Source organism: Aristolochia californica, unplaced genomic scaffold (assembly GCF_029961685.1).
Source record: "Aristolochia californica isolate CCGP_79_NKW_82.1479 unplaced genomic scaffold, dmAriCali1.0.hap1 SCAF_4, whole genome shotgun sequence".
Taxonomy (NCBI): domain Eukaryota; kingdom Viridiplantae; phylum Streptophyta; class Magnoliopsida; order Piperales; family Aristolochiaceae; genus Aristolochia; species Aristolochia californica.
The window spans coordinates 8,868,231-8,875,589 of NW_027182103.1; the positions used below are offsets into that span (position 1 = coordinate 8,868,231).

Here is a 7,359-nt window from a genome sequence, read left to right on the forward strand (position 1 = left end):
CACCTCCCAATTTAAGGCCGGAAACATAGTTACACTTGATTGTATGATTTTTTTTCTTTCTTTTTTGGAGGTGGAGATCCCTACAAATTGTTACTGGACAGGTGAAACTTTCCGAGTGAAATAAGAAAGGATCTCCTTTTTTGCCTTGGTAAACGTGTTTCCTAATCAAAGAAACTAGTCCTTGTGGGTTGCAGCTCTATTACCCACAAGAGCAAACGAGAAATCTGTGTCTAAGATATTTCTTCTTCTTTTTTTTTTTTTTTTTGCTTGAGAAATAAATCTATGTCTGAGGTCATTCCTTTGTAAGTTTTCAACAATATCAACATAAAAGGAAAGAGACAAGCTATGGAAGATAAATTTCTGTTAACTTATGTATGCCAAAGGTAATTTAGTCATTTTTTTACTGTGGGTAGCATAGCTACTTCAATTATTTTGGTTTCCTTATGTAACTAAGGAGATGGGGCTTTTTGTACTTTCTTATTTAATTTCATTTAATGATACTTAAGGAGGATTAGGTGTAGTTGTCAAGCCCCATCCAGCCTCCCTTCTCTTCTGCGGCAAACTCCATCTTCTTCCTCTTTTATTCTCTCTTCTTTCTCTTATCTTTTCCTCCCTTTTTCTCTATCTATTCTACACAAATGCTCCCAAACAAATTCATAAATGTTGATGATGGTGTCAGTTGAGAAACAAGTAACAACTCAAACCAATGCAGCCATAGATATTATAGGACTGAAGCAACAGCTCAAAGTAATCCAACCACAGATGTTGTAACACTGAACCAATTAATGTGTGACATATTGTTTAAATCATGGAAGTTGGATGGGCTTATCAGTAACACAGCACAGTTGAAGACTTCCTCTTTAAGTGTGAGTAACTTATATTTCAGTAACAACTTAAAAATTCTAATCTGAATTCAAATTTAACGGAGGAAAGTTGAAAGACAAAGTAAAATTTCTTGAGCTATTATGAAAAACAGCATACAGAGAAAAACAAAAGGGTAAGTTTATCTAATAGAAAAGAATAACCCTGAACGTCATAGAATAGGCAAAAGATGATTGTTTGTTACATATGAGGCCTTTTATAGGAAGAGAGATTAAAAAAAACAGGAAATTTATATGCTGTTCCCTTCTGGGACATTAATTCCAATCAAAACTTTCAAATCTAGTTCTACTTGCTGGACAGGAAATTTAAAAACAGGAAACAACGTCTAAATTAAAGACAAGCTTTGCTAATGGAATTAGGCTGACTAAGTTGCTATTCAAGTTATGCTTTCCACATAAATAGCAAGTTTCCTAGTTAAACTTTTTTCTCTGGCAAGATGCCTTTATTTTAGATTTCGATTTCAACAAGGCTGAAACAGGAAATTGCAACTAATGAACTTTCCAAATTAAAACTTTCTATTTCAAAGCTTGATCTAAAATAGGAATCTCTTATTATTTTACCTTATGCTCTCTTCTTTTTTTTCCTTTTTGTTAGTTAAAAAAAATCTATTCAGGGGTAGTTTGGTCATTTCACCTCAATATATATTACATATTTCCATGTCTTCTTGTTCTGAATGTTTTTTTATGTCTATATTTCAAGTTCATGTAAATAGGATATATAGAATGGGAGATATAAGAAGTTTAAGTTATTTAAGTGTGAGAGGAGCATTTTTGTAATTGTCCTAATCCTGTCATTAAATAGAGAAGGGGGTCGAGCATGATCCCCAATGAACTCAGAATTTTGAGTTCTCTCTTCTCCTCTCTTCTCCTCTTCTCGACTTCTCTCCCTTTTCTCCTCAATGAAAAGTTAACCTTATCCTCTTTTAGTTGGTATGTTTTGAAGAGCATGCATAATAATGAAATTTGTCTTGAAATGGATCTGAAGATGCTTTGAGTGCTTCGTTATTTTAAATGCAACTTTGCAGTTTTTAGATGGGGAGGATAATCACGTTGGCAATATTTCTTATATTTTATTTCATTGATATTTTAGCATTTTGAGTTCTGCTTCAGTGGTTTGAGGTTCTACTATTGTACCATATTTAGTTCTGGTTGGGTGGTTTTGAGGTGCTATTTGTTTCTGACTTGCTTTAGCTACATAATTACTTCTCACTTTGGTTTATGGAAAATTTTGTCTTTCTACAGGTGGCAGTGGATAAAATGATTTCATTTGCAATCACTTACAAAAACTTGAAGAGGCTTCTGATGCTCAAGCACTGGCACAGGATCCTTCTATTGGTGACTTCATCAGTTTCAAGGTTTAATTGGTAACTTCTTTTAATGAAAGTGTCTATGCAAATGTATTTTCATTTATTTACTAATTGTCATTCTGTTGGTTTATAGAAGGACTACTACCTGGATTAAAGCAGAAACTCCTTGGCTATGAAGCAGGTCCTGGTGCATGAAGTGAGTTATGATTTATCATAGTTGGGCACAAGTTCTCTCTCTATAATGTTGTTAGGCTGAACTGTTCCTTCAACTGAGCCTCCACCCAGCCTCTCTCTCTCTCTATATATACATGTCTCATAAGTTCTATGTTTGGACTGTTGACTAAAGTGACCTACTTTGATTTAGTTGAAGAAACTTTGCAGATCGAGAAACAAAAACTTCTGCTAGAGAGCAGTGGGAAATCTGGATATCCATTTGATACAGGCAATCCTGCTACCACAGCTCAACCATCAGTAGGAAGTGCAGAAGCAATTGCTCTTGAAATAAATTCTAGGGCAGCCAAATATAACATGCAAAATCTGAAAGATTTAATCAGTTTAATACGTACCTGATATTGGTCTGGAATCCCATGTTATCGTATATGATTGTCATTTCTGTATCATAAAAGGGTATTATTGTAATTTCTGTATCTTATAACTTAACCTATGTGTATCGGGAGTTTCAGAGCTTCGTTTCGAGCCTGAATTTTTGTTCGGAGCTTGTTCGGCGGTCTCAGTTCGGCGTTGGAGGTCTCGGCGACTGCTCCTTCGGGTGAGTTCTATTTCCCTCTTTCTCAGTTCGTGGTATCTTGGAGCTAGGTCTTGATTTGGTTTCGGTGGACTCTCACGGAGTCATTTGCGTCGTCGGGGAGGGTTTTGTGGTGTTCGACGGGATCATCCAGAGAGGGTTTCGGTTCGGATTTTCGTTTTTTGGTGTTCGACGGACACTTCTGACAGTCGTTACGATTTTCGGGTTCGGATTTTCGGTTTTGGTGTTCAACTGGCTGTCTGGCCGTGCGAAGGGAGGCAAGGGTCTGGCGAATCTTTTCAGTATAGCCTCTTAGATCTAGTAAAATCGCATGCCCCTTTAAAATGTTGATTGTTTCAGTCGACATTGGAATTTTATTTATTTATTTATTTTCTCTGAGATGACAATTGTTGATTGTTTAAGTCGACACAGAAATGCTTAACTGCTTTCAGTTTTGTTAATTTTGTGAACTTATGATTCTTTTTTGCTTCTCAAACCAGCACAATGGCATCGCATATCGTTGGTTATCCGCGTATGGGCCCTAAGAGAGAGTTGAAGTTCGCATTGGAATCTTTTTGGGATGGAAAAAGCTGCGCGGAGGAGTTGAAGAAGGTTGCAGCAGACCTCAGATCTTCCATTTGGAAACAGATGGCTAGCGCCGGGATCAAGTACATCCCCAGCAACACTTTCTCGTACTATGATCAGGTGCTTGACACCACAGCCATGCTTGGGGCTGTTCCCCCGAGATATGGGTGGGCAGGTGGAGAGATTGGGTTTGACACCTACTTTTCAATGGCTAGGGTAAACCCCACTCTTGCAGCCATGGAAATGACTAAATGGTTTGACACTAACTAGTAAGTACCCTGGCGTCCCTTGAGTCAATGCTTTATACGACATACTATATGTGTCTATCCTGTGAATGTGGAATTTGTTACTCAGTCACTTTATTGTACCTGAACTGGGCCCAGACATGAAATTTTCTTACGCTTCTCACAAGGCAGTGGATGAATACAAGGAGGCAAAAGCGGTATGTTAAAGATTTGCAGCTTACCCATTATCAATTTATGCACCATTTGTTGGTTAAATGTCTTTCTTCTGAACTTCTAGAGCCTGACGACTTTTTTCCATATGCAGCTTGGAGTTGAAACTATTCCTGTTATCGTTGGCCCTGTCTCCTACTTGTTACTCTCTAAACCTGCCAAGGGTGTGGACAAGTCCTTCCCTTTTCTCTCACTTTTGGATAAGATTCTTCCAGTCTACAAGTATGCTCTAAAACATTGCTAATTGCTCTTGTTGACTTGCTGGATTTTCTCTCCAATGAGTACTCAATAAGCATTATTTTTTCAGGGAAGTTGTGAGTGAATTGAAGGCTGCTGGGGCATCATGGATTCAGTTTGATGAACCCACCCTTGTGATGGATCTTGGGGCTGAGAAGCTGCAGGCGTTTACTGGTGCTTACACTGAGCTAGAGTCCACCCTATCTGGTCTGGATGTTCTCATTGAAACTTACTTTGCTGATCTTCCTGCAGAAGCTTACATGTAAGTTGGATTGTAGAGACTATAATTCAATAAGTTTTTTAGCATGGACTTGATATCTCCATTTTGATTCAAAATTAACCTGTTTCTCTAACATTTCAGGACCCTAACTGGTTTGAAGGGTGTTACTGCTTTTGGTTTTGATCTTGTCCGTGGTACGAAAACGCTTGATTTGATTAAGAGTGTTAGTTTCCCTTCTGGCAAGTATCTTTTTGCTGGAGTAGTTGACGGAAGAAACATTTGGGCTAATGATTTGGCCGCTTCTCTTAGCACTCTCAAGGCTCTTGAGGGTATTGTGGGAAAAGGTACTGTGAAGCCTGACTTGGTACATGTAGATAAATTATTTAAAAAAATAAAAGGATAAGAAAGGAATTTTTCTGCGATTTTAATGTTATCAAGAGAATAGCTAAAAGTATGTTATCTGTTCAACAGATAAGCTTGTGGTCTCCACCTCCTGCTCACTCCTTCACACTGCTGTCGATTTGGTGAATGAGACAAAGCTTGATGATGAAATCAAATCATGGCTTGCTTTTGGTGCTCAGAAGGTTGTTGAAGTCAATGCTTTGGCCAAGGCATTGGCTGGTCAAACGGATGAGGTAATGCTTATGCCCATTATTTTTAGTGACCTTAAATGCTTGTAATTTTCCCCTGTTTGTGAGCTATTCAATATTCTTCCAATTTCACTCATTTGAGTTGTTCTTACTGAGGGGTACCTCTGTTAGTCTTCCACGGATGTGTGCTGTCATGGAAAGATTTTAGGCAGTTGGGTTCCTAGTGGTTCAAAGAGCTTGGGACATTAATTGGATGTTTTGGTTTCTTTCCCTAATCTTCTTTCATTTTTCTCAGGAATTCTTCTCAGCCAACGCAGCTGCTCAGGCTTCTAGAAAATCTTCTCCTCGAGTGACCGATGAGGCTGTCCAAAAAGCTGTGATTAGATTGGAAATGTGGATTTACGATGTAGTTGCCATACTAAATTTTGGTTAGTCATTCTTTTCTATGGAATGTTACTATGCAGGCTGCTGCTTTGAAAGACTCGGATCATCGCAGAGCAACCAATCTTAGTGGTAGGCTGGATGCCCAGCAGAAAAAGCTCCTCCCTATCCTACCCAGAACTACCATTGGGTTCTTCCCTCAGACTACGGATCTCAGGAGAGTCCGTCGTGAGTACAAGGCCAAGAAGTAGGTGGTTTCTTTGTAATTCTGCTTCAGCTCTTCAACTTTATTAAATACGTGAAATCTTTGAAGATTTGCATTTCTTCAGGATCACTGAAGAAGAATACGTGAAGGCCATCAAGAAGGAAATTAGCAAGGTTGTCAAGCTCCCGGAAGAGCTTGATATTGATGTTCTTGTCCACGGAGAACCAGAGGTGAGCTTTACTGCTAACCCAGGATATATTTCGATATCTTACTGTGTAAGATTACAATTTTGATCATAAAATCATTGTCTGCAGAGAAATGATATGGTTGAGTACTTTGGCGAGCAACTGCAAGGCTTTGCGTTTACTGTCAACGGGTGGGTGCAATCTTATGGATCGCGATGCGTCAAGCCACCTATCATCTATGGTGATGTGAGCCGCTGCCCCATGGCCATGACTGTGTTCTTTTCCTCGATGGTTCAGACCATGACCTCTCGCCCAATGAAGGGTATGTTGACAGGTCCTGTAACCATACTTAACTGGTCCTTTGTAAGAAATGACCAACCTAGGTAAGTCACAGCAATACTATGCCAAATTTGCATTAATTGTTGCCACTTGTTGAGAAAAAAACACCTGACCCGTGGCCGTACCAGGTTCGAGACCTGCTATCAGATTGCATTGTCCATTAAGGACGAAGTTGAGGATCTTGAAAAGGCTGGTATCCAGGTTGTCATCTGCGGATTAATTAGTTTGAACTTGGATCTTTGTCTTTCTCTCTTGATTACTCAGATGTTTGCATTTCAATGCAGGTCATTCAAATTGATGAGGCTGCTTTGAGAGAAGGTCTTCCTTTAAGAAAATCAGATCAGGCATTCTACTTAGAATGGGCTGTCCATTCTTTCCGGATCACTAACTGTGGTGTCAAAGACACTACCCAGGTACTTTTTTTTTTGTTTCATCCCGTCTTCTTCTTGCAGTCGGTTTCTCCTTAACTATTAGTAATATACCTTAATATCTCATAATACAGATTCACACCCACATGTGTTACTCCAACTTCAATGACATCATCCACTCGATCATCGACATGGACGCGGATGTGATCACTATCGAGAACTCTCGTTCAGGTGAGAAGCTCCTCTCTGTCTTCCCTGAGGGTGTGAAATATCAAGCCGGAATTGGCCCCATTCACCGCGTATCCCGTCTACAGAAGAAATTGCAGACCGAATTAACAAAATGCTTGCTGTGCTCGAGACCAATATTCTCTGGGTTAACCCTGATTGCGGTCTCAAGACCCGCAAATATGCTGAGGTCAACTCTGCCCTTAGTAACATGGTCACTGCGACCAAACGCATTCGTACCCAATTGCCAGTGCGAAGTTTGCTGAGAATGTGTGGGTGAAGGAGGACTACAATTCGTGGGCGGCAATTGTCTTCCAATCAAATTTCGACAAAAAAATTATTTGTATAACAATAAGATAGTTAAAGTTTGTTATATTAATTTTCCAATTTTGGTTGAGACGTATTTGCGTTTTTTGCAAAAATAATGTTTTAATTATGCGTTATACATCTTTGCTAGATTTTCCTCCCTCGAAGTTTTTGTCTTCCCCAAGACATCTTTGCTAGGTTTTCTCTCGTAGATTAGGATTCTACAGGCAAATTGGTCGCAGAGGTTCCAAGAGAAACTTTTAGGTCTGTTTGGCTGAGCGGAAACAGAAAAGAAACACGAAAGTAAAGGAAAGATACTAATCTACGACA

At 39.2% G+C, this 7,359-nt stretch overlaps 1 pseudogene; it reads left to right on the top strand.

The window, feature by feature from the left end:
• The first annotated feature begins 2,350 nt into the window (after positions 1-2,350).
• LOC137962209 (5-methyltetrahydropteroyltriglutamate--homocysteine methyltransferase-like) lies at positions 2,351-7,120 on the top strand (annotated as a pseudogene).
• The last annotated feature ends 239 nt before the right edge of the window (positions 7,121-7,359 follow it).